This window comes from Bombus huntii, chromosome 16 (assembly GCF_024542735.1).
Source record: "Bombus huntii isolate Logan2020A chromosome 16, iyBomHunt1.1, whole genome shotgun sequence".
NCBI classification, from domain to species: domain Eukaryota; kingdom Metazoa; phylum Arthropoda; class Insecta; order Hymenoptera; family Apidae; genus Bombus; species Bombus huntii.
The window spans coordinates 1330045-1345855 of NC_066253.1; the positions used below are offsets into that span (position 1 = coordinate 1330045).

The window sequence follows — 15811 nt, forward strand, 5'->3', positions numbered from 1 at the left end:
ATTATTCCATTCTTTTTTCTCAAAAAATTTCCTAAAAAATCGACTTTTTTCCTAAAAAAAAAAAAAAAAGGAAACGTCGACATCCAAAGAAACGACGCTTCGTTGAAACGAATATTCGTTTGCTCTAATCCGAACTAATTGCGAAAAGTACCGCGGCCACTTAAAAAAATTCGCGATTTATTTTAATTGGCCTCGGTGAAAAAGACGGCCAAGTCTCACGGAAGTCGCGTGCGAGACAGAAACAGGAAACGAAGCTAATCGAACGGTACACGTTCAACGCGAAATTGCTTCGTCCCTTCTGGTATAACCGTGCGACGAAAATTCGCTGGACGTCGATTTCGATTTATCGAACAGTCGTAAAAAGATATTACGACGCCTATACGTTTGTCCATGAACGATTTTATATCGCCTAGCGTCTATAGGGAACACTTGAAACGGAATTTTTTTTCATGCGACTGTTTGCTCGTTTAATGACTTCCAACGTTTGCAAGAGAGAATAGGGGTGGATAGAAAAATAGACAAATCAATTTCATTCTATGGACTTGCTTTTCCAATTTTTTATTCCAGTAGAGCCTCGATACTTTCTTTTCTAACTACGACATTCGTATATTTACGATATCGATACTTTTTATTCCGCTATTTTAATAGTATTCTATCAATTCGTTTTTTGTTTAATGCTATTGACACTGTTGTGCACCACAAATTTTTACATTTTCATCTTTTGACAATCAAAAAGACTTCTAACGTTTTTAGTAAATATTTAGTATTTATTTTTTAAGTAAATGTTTACGTAAAATAAAACTATATATATATATATCTTGTATTTTACCTTCAAACTTAACGAATTCTTTCGGATCGAAAATAAATCAAACAGCCATTGTCATAGATATATCTCTTTTAAAATACGCGACTTATATATCTACGATGCATTCTATATTTCCGAACGCTATGAAATGCTTCGAATAGAAAAATCTCATGGTAAAGTAATAAAACCACGTAGAATTTATTTTTCTCGTATCGCGAATTAAAATCTCTTTCATAAGGAGACTATAGGCATATATCAAGCTTATCAAAATTTACTCCTCGACAAAGGAATCTCATTGAAAGACGGGAAGTTGATAAATTCCGTGGGAGAAGGTAGAATAATCCAAAACACCAGGCAAGGGAGAAATATTTCACCAATTTTAAATTCAAATCGCGCGCGTGGCAAAAATAAAGGGAACAACAAGTTGTTAGACGAGGAAGAACAAGAAAAATCCTACAGTCTCTTGTTTCTTCACCCGAGAGGATGTGTCGTTTAGAAAAATTTTCCAAAACTTTGAAATTCTTCCTCTCTTTTACGTAAGCGGAATGGCAGATTCCGACAGAAAATACAGTCAAACGACGAGACGTAATTTCAATATGGAAGTATTCGCGAAAACAATTGTTCGGATATTTAATTAACGAGTCTGATAACGCGCGGTATCGTAAAGTAGAAGAAAACAACGTCGGAGGAATGATGTCACCAATAATTGCGGCTTTAAAAGTGTCACTCGTTGATTTATATATTTTGATAAAGACGCGAAAAACATGGAAAAGTACAGTGACGGACAGAAGGAGGTTTAAAATTCCTATTTCCCTACGAGTACAACTATACCACTTTAACGGTAACTTTCTAATGAATATAACAACGGAATAAATTCTGAAGATCTTTAATCGTTTTTCTCAAATAAATCAATTTTCTAAAATTGACCGCCACTGTATGTTTCGAAACGGAGGAATTTAACATTGCAACTATCAGATGTTGCCTGTTTTCACAGATACTAAAAGCATACAAGTGTTCTTTATGAAACCAATATTTGCTATTGCAAATCCAATTTCTCCTAATTCGTGCCAATACGCAATACGAAAATATACTTCTTTCCTAAAAAATCTATGTAATTTTTGATCGGTACAACAGCCAATCTTAGCTACCAGCTATTATCGACTTTCATAATATCAAATTTCTTTTCATCAGTATTAAGTTTCTAGGCCGAATATCCCCTAAAATATATTTCTCTCCTCATCGTAATCGTCGTATCGGCTTTCAACTAACCTACCAATCTCAATTACAAGTTATTAATTATCAATTTTTACCAAAGCCCTCGATATCAAGTTTGCGCACGAAATTCGGCCAGAGAAATTGGAAACGTGGAAAGAGGAAATAGATACGCGTGAAGCGTTCTCTTCTTGTAATTCCCAAGCGACGCTCGCTCGCATACTGTGTAAAATATTTCACGCAACGTAAAATTCGTAGAAAGGCTGTTACAAATGGCGAAAGGAAAAAAGAGGCAAAGGGAGGCTGCGAAACGTGTATGCATCTTTCATGTCACGGTTTCGGTAACTCCCGCGGACTATAAAAAAAGAGCTCGCCGTGAGTTTGAAGGCGATGCCGCGCGTAAATACCATACTGTCGGTTTTCATCGAGGGACAAGCCGCTTCTCGAGGGAATATTCCTTCTTCACGAAAGAATTCTCAAAGCGTAGAGGAGCTACTTTTTGTCAAATTTATCCGATCTTTGATGTATTTCGTTTATACCAAACGTGATCCTTTCTAAGTATGTTTATACCAAACGTGATCCTTTCTAAGTATGTTTATTCTTTGGTTAAAATTAAGAAATTCAATTAAATTTACAATTGATCAGGTTGCAATTTTCAAAGTTGAATCTAACATCGATTTGAAGCAAAAACATAAGCTTCCTGTGGCTTAAAAAAAGCAGATATCTCGTTCCTTTGCAAGTGAAACTATTACCAACTTTCAATTACCTTCCCTAGACTAACCCGGAAACAAGTCGTCTCTCTGTAAATAAATCAAACTCGGATTTAAGCTTGACATTGATATCCAACGAATATACAGCATGGGCCACGCGATTCTTTCTTCGACAAGGACGTCTTTTTTTAAATATCTCCATAACCAATTATTTTTTCACCATTTCACCGCGATGATTTTCCACGTACAGTGACGAGAAGGCATCTGTCTGTACGAAAAAAAGTGTACATTTCAATTTCTGGAAATAATGCAATCGTAGATCGCAGTTCTAAACAAAATTTATTACTTTTCGCACCATTCGTCTTTCTCTTTCAACATTTTTCAGCAACTACACCGGTAACAGAGTTATAGCCCGAAACGATTGCGTGGCCCAAGCTGTATAAGCATTCGCTGGCTTTCAAAATAAGAATTTTCTTTCTACTGGTTTACTACCTGCACCACGGTTATTACCAAATAATGCGCTGGAACGTCATCAAGCAACTACGATATCGTAAAATAGGATTTTTGGTAACATGGACTGACTGAAAGATATTGCAAATGAAATATATTGGTTTAATGGAGAGTTAGCGAACGGGACCGCGAGAATAATTCGTGGGAAGATATTCGGGAAATTCTATTTCGTCCCTTTTTGATTATGAGTGGGTCCTTTCTGCATTAAACCATCCCCTCGCAGTATTTCTGGGATTTTTTAATCATTTTATTACATTTTACTGCCTTTGTGGTCGGCGCGGTTGGTAAGCTGGATCGCAGTTTAATCGAATATTGACGTTCCTTTTTTCGCGATATCGGTAGAAGACTTTCGCATTGAAAAGCTAAAATTGACATACTTTGCAGATTCGTTTATTACTCTCCTATTTTTAGACGTTTCTCTTTTCCAATATTAAGCTTGCACTAACAACTTTTCGCATTTACATTTAAAGTTAAATAAATTGGAAAAAAGTTCTCTTATTTTCCCATTTCCATATGTATGAACAATATGCAAAGGTTTGCGTGAAACTGAAAATTTTCCGATGGAAGACGTTTTCCATGAACCAGAGCTTACAAACACGCGGCGGAAAAATTTCTTTTACGTAAAACAAAACACACTTTACGACAAAGTACGTTTCATACGCACTGCAAATCAACGAACAGCCTTTTAACAAGTTACCAGAACCTAGTTACGAGGAACATCGATCGTCGACGACCAAGTTATACCAAACAGACTTAGAATTGGTCACAGGTTTCTCAGAAAAACTCGCACGTGTATATGCAATCTCTAGATCTAACCCAGCAAACTGCGAAACCTGCGTTCGTCAAATCATTGTCAAACACATCTTTCCACGTTGCTAGAGATACAATTACTCTGGCAATAAATACCAGATCAAAGACTCTTTGAACGAAGATCTCTGCGATAAAGATCAAATATCAAGCGTTTCCTTCACACTGAAAGATGTCTCGCTATTTAGAAAATCTAAGTAGTAGTACTCTCGCCGCTCACATTGTCGACGCTGATAATAAGCAGCTGTTACGCTGCAGTTGACGCGACGTTAAATCCTGCGTACAAGAAGAATCTAAAGATATATTTATCAAAAAAAAAATGTTAATTTTAATAAATATCCATAGAAATGCATATTCTGCGAGATATTTCTACGCAGAAAAATTGTTAGACGTTGTGAAACATATTAAAAGTTGCGATACGCCGACGCCGCTTGAACAAGTTATTCATAGACTGTGCAGAACTAAGTCATATAACCATATATCTTATAACTTACGATGGCCAATGAAACAGACTTTCTAATTTTAATGCGGCATGTTTCATATCCCAACGGGATACCCGTTTATCCATCAACGGTTCACAGTTAATCTGCCACGACCTCCCATGAAGACGTTCCAAATTTAAACACCCAGAGTTCAAGCCACCTGGAACTTTTTCCATTTCCATGGAAATCCTCGTTTTACGCGTCGACATCGCGGCAACTCATCCACCTTTGCTCTCGATAAGTTCGCGTTTGAAGCCGTTAGCAAGGGGAAATGAGACTTGGAGGAAGTCACGGCGCTTTTAACCGTCTTTCAATGGTTCGTGAGTACAAATCATTCTCTCCTCTCCGTGGGTTTTTCGAAATTTTTGCCAACGATTAATTTCGGTTCTTTCGTTCTACTTTTCCAGTTTACATTTATTTTTCGCGGCGATTTTAACGGCGATGGAGAAACGAGAGACGTTATAAATTCGAGGATATTCCGCCATGTTAATGTTATAAATTTTGCAGGAAGATTTAACGCCGGTTTCCACCGAGAAACGCGAAAAATTTCGTTATTCTCCTATATCGATATCATTAATTACAGATAAATAATTGGATTCTGGTTCGGCGTTGATACGAGGAATAAATTTCGCAGCAAAAATTTAGCACTGTTTCTTTTTCAGGAATTTCCAGGAAAACGAAAGATCAGGTTACTCTTCAATTATAGCTGCGTTTTGGAATTTTTAGTTTCGTTTTCGAATCAAAATGTTTGTGGTAGAAGATTGGCTTTCTATCGAGAGCAAAGTTGAGCAGAGAGTTGACTTTTTAAATAGACTGAATAATGTGACCAAACTATGTAATTCGTTTCTAAACGAATGACCTGAAATATACCTGAAGTTTTTCATTTTTTTGAAAATTGTTAAAACTTTAATGTTTAAATGCCATTGACATGTTTGTCTTACAATCTTTTCTACAAAATCCTACGATAAATTGTCATTAGAAACTTAACGAAAATATTACATCGCGTTCTACCAATTTACATCCACGTCACGTCTGCCATAAACTTTCCAATCCATTGGAAAAATATTTCCCACTTACGAAACGTGCTGCATCTATCCCTCATAAAATCCAATTTACACAGTGTTTTCTCGACAGAAACGTTACCACGCTAAATGAAATACCCAGTTTATACGGTAACACCTCAAATGGGATACACCAACACCAATGCGGGAGGGTGGAGGGAGCGGATAGAATTTTATTTCAATCAGAATCGCGTTTAATTATTTGTTCCTATTCGTGGAAGAGGTTTCTAAGAGTATTACGCGAGAATAATCCTCGGACATCTAATTTCGCCCTTTAATCAAACGTCGATTAATCACTGTCCAGGTTGATATTCGAATAATTATCAGGGAACAATGCCTGTCGGTAGGTAATTGGTACTGTGTCCGATCCAATCAAGAAATCATCTACATCGATGTAACAATAAATTATCAATAATAACTAAACATTGTATCACGTTGAAAAATATATTTAAATCTTCAACTAAGAAAAATCTGTAAATAGATTAGAAATAATAATTTCCTGGATGGACTGTCTAAGAGACTGTATTTTGGAAAATTAAAATAAACCTGTTAATGCGTATACTATGTTAACCTAATTTTTATTTTTGTCCACGAATTAATGATATTGAAAACGTTCAATCAACGAAGACACATTTTCAAGCGAAGAGATCGTTGTAGAAATGGAAACTGACTAAACTATGACGAATAACAATTTGCCTGTTGGCCCAAAATTTTATTTGTATCATCTTCGACGAATGGAAATGAAATTTTAAATAAAATAAGTTAAAGCAACGACGAAATTACGCCTGAAAATTTGTTCGTCGATTATTCAATCAAACGAACCGGAGCTGTAACTATTTTCTTGTCGATGGGAACGAAATAATTGTGGGAAACAAATTGGCTGGTGTGTAGACACGCGCTACGATCGGAAATTACACGAGAAACCTGATCGATAATCGCGACACCGATACGTTCCGGGTTTCATACGCTTCGATCAGTGACGAATGTTTGCATAGATACGGACATCTATCGACACAAGCCTCCTGATAACGAGGAAACCACCGTTTTCACGAGAGACTGTAAATTTCTACTGTCGAGTCTCTATCGAATCGGCGTCGAATTTTTTAACGACCATTTTTACTCCTTCCAGGATGAATATCGCGTCCATGGATTTTTATCGTTTGGTTAAGTAGCGTTTAATTAAAACATATTTGTAGTTTCATTGAAGCAGACGACGTTGAAGATACTTGGAAGTAATAAGAATAAAAATAAGTGGAGAATTTATCAAGGCTATAAGTTTCAAGTTATTACAGCTATAAGTTTAAAAAGTAGGAATAATTTAAGTTTCGTGGAATCTTTACAAAGTTTCTAAAACACGATTATTTTCAAATAAAAAAGAACGAAATTCAAACAAGGCAAAGGACGAATACATAATAATTTTTCAAACCGCGTTTCTGTTAAAGAGTACTTTCATTTCCATAGAATATTTATCAACTTTAAACGAAGCCATGACTGAGCAGTAGAAAAATTATTTATTCCAATTTTCAGAACGTTCAACCGGTTTTTGCTACAGTTTGTAGTGTCTTCGCTATCTTCCTAGCCTCGTAAGATCATCACACAACAACGTGTTGTGACCGACGTGTAATTGGAGCGCGGAACAAAAATATTTATTCGCCATTTTCTCTGTTCTAATCTCTGTTGAAATCGTAGTTGTCGATTCAAGAGACTGCCAATCATCGAAAACCAGAGGAAACTTTCCAATCAGTCGTTATTAGTTTTGGAAACCCTACAAATCTTGGAAAATATTTTCTAAGATACTTGATAGGAAAGATTCATTGAAAATATCGTTGACTTTTTATTTTAATCAAAGGTATTTTATTTGAGATCGATGATTTAGAGTTTTCTACGAAATTGGGATAACGTTTCAAATTGGACCCATTGGGATGTTCAAATTGCAGTTTCCACTTTCAAGATCGATTTTAAGTCATCGTATCCGAGTACTGGTTGGAGTAAAATATCCAATTATGCTCGTTAAACAATATAAAAGTTTAGAATAAGGAAGTATAAAACGTTCGATTTTCCAGCTTCTATGACACATTATATTTTCACGAATTGTGGTACTTCGAATCGTAAAAATATCCGCAAATTCGATACTTCTTCAAACAAGAACCTCGAAACCTTCCTTCAAATAGCATAAACTCCTTCAAGCTTTAACTCGACCATAGCTAAGAGCTACGAACTAAAATTCGGAAGGGCGTTTGAAAACCTTGAATCTCTACGATACCTCAAACCCGTAAAAGAAACTTTAATCCCCTTATTCGCCAATCTTTTTCAGATCTTCGCCGGTCTTCTTCAAATCTTCTGCGACCACCACTTCAAACGCACTGAAACTCCATGAAAACCAGAGACACGATGAAACGTCTGGAACTGCGAGAATCTAAAAAGCGGAAAGATAGGAAAGCTTGACGCACGCTGAAAGAATTTTAACTGTCGCGAATATTCTACGTGCGTTTGAAGCACACAGCTGTCTGACGGACTGCTCGGGTATCTCGCGTTAACCGACACGATTATCGTATCTGAGATTACAAACTCCTTCAAACCGTCACCAAGCCACTTCAAACGCACTGAAACTTTATTATCAAATCACAAGAACCGTGGGAATATTTGAAAAGGCGAAATTATACCAGAATTCGACACACGTTCAAACAATCTTAACTTTCACGAATTTTCTACATCAGTTTCAAACACACAACAGCCTTCCGATCTGACTGTTACGCGTATCTCGGGTTAACTGACACGATTGTTCGATTTCGGATTACAAACAGGCAATTTCTGTCGTCCTGGCGCGTATCCTGCACCAAGGACACATCACTCGCGCATAATCGTCAGCAACGATCCTCTTTGGTCGCGTGCCGACTGTGAACTGACGGCAGCCATGCCTCGAGCTGTTGCTTATACGCTGATCCAGTCAGCGTGTACCTGCGTGATGCGACTACGCTCCGGCAAATATTGTACATATTGCCATATTTTTCTTTTTTTGTCGTTTGACTGCTGATAAGCGGGCAGCAGAAGGTTTTAGGTAGGTAGCCTATACTACGAGTCGTTTTATAATATTAACAGGTTGATCGCCAGGCGAATTTTATAGATTTTTCCCTGGCTACCGCAATAGATCGAAACACGCTATGCCGTAATACTTCATTTTTTTATAAAATATTACATTTGCGCTCTTCTTTTCGATAAAGTTCTGACAATGTTATCTAAGTCGTTGGATATTGTAGAAAATTTGTAGTCCAAAATTAGAATATTCGATATTTCTTTTAAATGTACTACATCGTGGTATTTAACGTTTGTGAAATATTACGTTATACCTGGGCACTTTTTTCTAACGATATTACGACAATGTTATTTAAATGATTGACGTTAGAGAAAATTCTCTAGTCCAATGTTCCAATATGTCATACTAATAATCATAATTTTTTTCAAACATACTACATCATAACATTTAACTTGTGCAACATGTTACATTTGCGCACTTCTATTTTACAACGTTACGACAATATTATCTTATCTAAGTCATTCACATTATAGAAAAATCCTTTAGTTTAAAATTTAGATATTTCCTACTAAATAATCGTTATTCTTTTCAATATAGTACACTATGACCTTTGAAAAAAAATATATTGCTTTGTGCATTTGCGCACATTTTTCTGACGATGTTATCCAAGTCGTTCGCGTTACAGAAAACTTTTCAGCCAAACGTTCCAATATTTGATGCTAATATCGAGTATTCTGTTTTTTAAATACACAGTAGAATTTAACTTTTAACTTCTGCAAAATATTATATTGCATTTGTGCGGCGTTCACGATTATCTAAACAAGTAAATCGTAGACAATTTTTTAATCCATGGGATTTATCTTATTTTAATCATTAAGGACCAATGTATCGTACCATGTCGATATGATACAGTTATCAGATCGTGAATTCATTTCTAGATTAATTTTCCTTATAATTCAAAGTGTTCGAAGGATTCCACATTAACCTATTATTCTTCATTTTTTTTTTTTTTTCATTTTTCAAACGCTGACATATTTTCTAAAAATGCGCCACAACCGGGACAAAATTTCTTTCACAGTGCATCACCGGTGCAAACGTAAAACCATATCCATTGCAATATTCGCATATTCTATACGACTTTATTGTTATCAAAAATTGGAATTATCTTTTTATTGGATTTCGTTGATGATCTATGAGTTCGAACGAATTATTGTGTTTATTAAAACGATTTTAAAGCAACACGAAGAAACGATACAATTCTTAATTAAAACATGCATTGTGTACGTTAACGAATTGGATTGAACGGTCACTTTATTTATTCAATCAGAAAACGTACACTGCGATTCACGCACTTTTTCTGTTAATGCGGAATTATTGGGTTTTATAATAACTTTATAATTGGGTTTCGGCTTATTGGATTTTGTTGGAAATTGCTAACTTTTAGCGAATTTTTACGTTCTGAAAAAAGATCAAGAGAGAAGAAATATTAATTAAAGCGACGATATTAATATAAACAATCGATAATTCTATTTATTCGTTATGAAAGTATTCACTGATCGTAGATCGTACAATTTCTTTTGCTCTGTACAGGTTTTTGAACTCGTTTATTTCATCTTATCGATGGCTAATAATTTAAAAAAAAAAAATTCCTACGTTTGACAAAATTCGATCTGTCTGTATCAGAAGCCAGAAATTTTATTTATATCTTTATGAGTGGAAAATAGCCGGCTCTGTATTATTTAATTTTTACTATTTGTTATATAAATATTGGCCAATAGGATTGAGATTAAAAGTAGATTGTAAACTATCTAATCGTGCATGTAGCAGCGATAAGAATCTAGTTTGTCGATTAGATTTAAACACTATCGTGACGATAAACAATAGATAAGCGAGTTGTTTAAATGCAAATGATACACATTTTTTCACGCGGCGAATTTAAATCGCTTTATTTGCTCGATATCCAGTTTACTTGTCCATCGTTCGTTTACATTAACTTCGATGCGACGCTTTTACATGTTTCACTTGCCAGCAAATTTCATTTCCATAGCAAATTTAATTTCCTACTTTTTCACGTACAATCATGTGTCTCCGTTATTTATCTTGTTTTTAGCCGAGTCCGTTTTACCACGTGCGTTTTCCTCCTACGTTCTATGTTGATACTGTTAATAAAGTCACGTTTTAAATATTGATCCTAAAAACAAATTGTTTGCCGTCGAATCACACGATCGATGCTATTAGCGTTATTATTTTATTTTCGTACTTCGGTTGCTTCTCGAACCTGTATGCTCCAAGCTACGTAGTTCGACGAACAGCAAATCGTATCGTAAAACGTGACATTGTTTGGTGATTCTAATTTCTGTCGATACTTTTACGGTTTCATCTTTCGATATGTTCTGCGTTTATTCGAAATTTCCCCAAGGATGAAGCAAACTGAACATTCGCTCGAGGAAAACGTATTAGGAAATTCGGGAAACAAGGCACGATTTTGAAATTTCATCTACACAATCCGGAGTGTTTAAAACAAACGAACACTGAAAGATACGATGGCAAATTCGTCGTATCGATAAATTGGCTGCTCGTGAAAATGCGGGAAAATTCTACGATAAAAGTAACTCTGTGACGGATCTGGCTCTTCGATATTCCACGGTAATAAATTAATTGCAACCTGCACGAACGCATAGGTATCGGACAATAATTTGAACATGGAAAAGCAATTTTCTATATTGCTGATAGAGCGTCACGATTAGAGAAGCGAAATTCTCATACGATGGTCCTACTTTCGCGTAAAATTGAAATTGTTCGCGACGTCGCGCGTCCATTTAATTCAAACGGATATTCTTAGAACGAGCCCGGCTTAACGAGCAACTTCTTCGCGTTTCATTTGCTGTAAACCCGAGAACCGGACGTAAAACACAACAGCAGAGGCTCGGTTGTCTCGCGAAGAGACACCGGCGAGATATTCTTATGGGGCGAGTTTCTTATGGGCGACCATTCGTTTGGTCGTTTCACGGTGTCCTACAAATGAACCAACTCGCAAGTTTGTACTTTCAAAGCGAGAAGCGGAATAAAAGCAGGACTAATGACTGAGATCGTTTCGAAATAAGTGGATCGAGGATCCTGTCGAGAATACAGGAAGTTTATGGGGAAAACAAAGGACCGGGAGGAAGTTTAAGGAGAAGGGGAGATTTGCGAATGCACGAAACGCTTACTTTTAAGCTCCTCCGAGGATTTCGAAGCAGAGAGCTGCAAGACATTTTTCGAGAACTAATACTGCGAGTGTGGAAAAGTTGCGGAAATGAGAATTTCTTAGATTATTACGCGCAGAAATTATCAGATGCTTGAAAAAGATATGGAAGTTGTGGAAAATTTGCGAAGTACAGCTTTCGATGAGTAAAGATAGGTATAATATCTATACAACAAAGATATGATTTAAAATTTGCTGATATCTAACGTATGATAAATAATATTCCAAAATAGCAATACAAATTCTAGATAAATTATAAAGAGGCTGAGCTCAAAATACCAGCGACGCGAAAGTTAATTAAATTCCATTCTCACAGTACATAAATCAATGAAATTAATAAAACGACAAGCATACGACTTAAAATTTCCTTTCGACGTATTGATAAAGAATTGTCAAAATTATATTACACAGAAATAATTGTTTAAACCCGAGGATACGAAGTATACGAAATTTGCAAACAAATCATCGGTCGAAGCTGACGATCAAAATTCCTGAAAATAATACAAATTTCAAATTTATAGGGAATAATATTCTCAGACGGAAGAGAAACATTTTTGGGAAGAACCATGTCCCGAGTTTTCCACGATGTATCAATCGGAGAGATGAATTACTCGTTGGCGAAACAATTCGTAATAGAAAAAAGTGGATAGGAGCGACACCATGAAAGAGAAGAATCCAGGCAATAAATCAGCTTTATTGTTACAATATCGAGGAGCATGTTTGTTCGAACGATCGCGAAGCTATCTCTGATAAACCAAAAAGCGAGGCTTTCCTCGAGCAACGAAAATTCGTAGCAAAAAGATTCGTGGCATCGACGTCGAAAGAATTTCCTGTAAGAAGTGACAAGGTGTAATTTACGTCCCACGCGTTGTCAGGCCAGTTGACACGAATTGGCACGAGCCATAAACTTAAATGCATCAATGAAGATTGGTGGCAATTCCCTTGAATAGAGATCTCACAACGGTCCACGGTCCGCTACATTTATCATTGTTCGCGAAAAGTAGGATCAGAGTAGAACATCTTCTCGGCTAGCGATTCTTATTTCCCTTTATGAAACTAGTTTTCATTAGTTTTCTGTCCAATTAGATCTTTTTTCCTGTCTTACGAGTTCAAGGAAATCTCGTTTTATTGCTCTTTCTCTGATAAATGTCGGTTTATTTTATTTAAAAAAGCAAAATGGAAACGTTGAAAAGTATTTTTTCGTTTGTAAGAAGCAACTAAGATTTTATTTTCTACCGTTTCTGTTTTTCCGAAATAAAAGTTCAGAGAATTGCTTTTCAACGATTTCACTCAATCTCCACCTTTTCCTTTCCTCAATTTTCATATGCAACTTTCAACCGAAAGTTAAATTTCTTCAAATTTTAGACAAACACGATTTTTAATATAAGAACAAGTCACTTTTGTTGGCTACGTTGTATGCAAAATCAAAGTGTAGATTTTACATAACAGAATGTAATAATATTACTATAACCTAGATCTAAAATTACTGCAATTACTAAACCAAAATTCTATATAGCAAAATATAACCAACCTACCTAAACGAAAAATTCAAATTTATATTTGCCCAAAATTACCCTCGTTACTACACCGAAATTCCATATAATAAAACATAGAATTACCACTATGTTCTACATAATAAAATGCTAATAAAGTAAAGTAAAAAAGCGTCTAAAAATCTTCGTTTCCTTAAAAATTGTACATCCCTTCATTTTTCGACACATCTAAGCTCGTCTTAAGAATCGAGTAATGTTACAAGAAAACGTTTCACGTTCCAATTGAAGTCACTGGAGAACAATGATGCAGTCTGTACTTTCGAGGCTCGTTGAAACCAGACACGCGGACGACAGTTACGATTCGAAGAAATCTTGGAAAGAAGAGGCAAGCAGCCAATCGCCAGGGAAATGAACATGTCACGCTCGCCTAATTGAGCGCCATGGAAAATCCTTGTGCCGGAATTATGAAATTCATTACACGACCTCGTGTGCCGTGCTGTCGCAGACCTTTTATTAGTTAATAACACAAGAATTATGAGAACCGTCTCGTAGCTGTTGTTCGACCGAGGAAAAAAATCGTCTTTTAAGCTGCAGGAAACACGAACTTCCTGTTACTATGAAACTCTACACCTTGCTTTTCCTTCTTAAGTTATATACGTATAGCAGTAGATCATCTCGAAAAGTTTATTAATGTCCGCAGAGAAGTAAATTTATTATTTTTATGTATTTTTCGTGGAATAATAATCTTTAACGAGGATAGATAATTTTTAATGCGCAAGTTTCCGAATCTTTTAATATGATTTAATATCTTTCAATTCTTTTTACCTCTGACTTTTAATTTCTTTTTTATTGAAATTTTCTTGCGGAAGTAGAATTTTTTAGGTAGTCGTAAAGATCAGTTTTAACGGATCACTTAGTTTTAGCATCTTTTTTTTTTTTGTATAAAATGGATAAAAGATGGAGAATATTTTTAAATATTGGAGAATAATTTTAGCTATAGAACGAATACAATAGGTTAAATATTGGTAAATTATTTTTGTAATAAAGTTAAACACCGGTAAATTTAAAAAATTGATCGTTTTCGCCTCAGTTTGCTACGTTGTTGGATTTTCAAAATTGATTTGACAAACTTGAAAGATTGCCCCTTCAAAATTTCAAGTTTCATATCCAATGCTATGTTAGAAAAGTTGACTTTATACCTAATAGAAATTCTTATTTCGTCCCAAAACGCCTAAAAGTTTCTTTCCTTTCGATACCATTCTACTCGTACGAGGAAAAAACTTCCAAAAAGTCCAAGTTTTCCGATATTCGATGCCGCATTAGGGAAGCTGACATTCTACCGAACGAAAATTCTTCTTTTGCCTGGGAGACTAAAAAATTCCCCAAACACCAAAAATTTTCCAATACGCAACTCCACCAAAGAGAGAAAAAGATCAATTTTGTACCGAATTAAAATCCTATTTTAAATTTCAGCTCAACCTTCTATCGCTCATTCTCGTTAATTTTATTACAACAGCAAATTTACTTAAAAAAAAAAAAAATTCCAATTTTCAGTATGGCAAAAAATGAAGCCAAGATATTGCGCTTAAAATACCCCATTTGTAATCATACGTTCCAAAGGCGAGGGAATAGAGGTTATTTCCAGCAAAGAAAGAACGTAAAATTTTGCAGGTCGTTTAATCCAAAGAAACCGTAAAGAAAAAGTGCAGGTGGAGGAAATCGCGAAAGCTGTGACGTTTCCAGCGCTACCGTCGACGAAAAATCGATAGCGACAGCGGTTACAAGCGGACACGCGTAACTACCAAAAATAACGGGACGTTATGGCGATCGTAAATGCCAACTTTTGTGTTTATCACAGCTATACTTGCTTCGTAAACCTCCAATACATGTATCGAATCAGTCGGGATTTTAGAAGGTTTGCCAGGTTGAAATTTTGCGTTATAGGGTGTACGTAGCTGGAAGCATGGTGCCGACTCATCGTCTGTTGTGTCTCGCGTACAGATTTTGCCTGGTAAAGTTGAACACGTTCCTCTAAATAGAGTTTTCAGCTGGCTTAGTAACTTTATTTATATACATGTGCTATAGATTGCAGGCTGGCGGCCATACTGTTTGGAGATTTTATACTTCCATGCAATATCCTGTTATGATTTTAAGGCTTCAAACATCTCAGTAGTAAAATTTTACGAGGCTCTGTAAACATGTATCGTCTAGCGATACGTTCTGTAAGTAGAAGGAATTGCTGGAGGTGATGTTTAATTGAAAGCTATGCCGGTGAATAATTTAGAGACCTTGCTACGAGTATACAAGACTGGTAATCCTGCTCAAAGCATATTTATTGAAATTCGAGATACAGCAGCAGCCAACGTTTCAACATTCTGTTCCACTAACAAAATAATTATTACATCTTTCCACTTTGTTATATCATAATTGTAATTCGTGAATTCCGTAGGAAA

At 35.8% G+C, this 15811-nt stretch overlaps 1 protein-coding gene across 8 annotated transcripts in view; it reads right to left on the bottom strand.

Annotated features, from left to right (window-relative positions):
• The window catches only part of LOC126874826 (cAMP-specific 3',5'-cyclic phosphodiesterase-like), a 175011-nt gene that overhangs the window by 90842 nt on the left and 68358 nt on the right, over positions 1-15811 (bottom strand). The window contains exons 1-2 of one of the 8 annotated variants that reach the window (XM_050637274.1): positions 8251-8474; positions 7851-8003 (exon numbers count right to left, since the gene is read on the bottom strand). The exons of 6 other annotated variants lie outside the window; for them this stretch is intronic. The gene's annotated coding sequence lies outside the window, so the exon portion shown is untranslated. Of the gene's footprint in view, positions 1-7850; positions 8475-15811 lie in introns of those variants that run through there. One more of the 8 variants, XM_050637275.1, reaches the window with a different exon arrangement.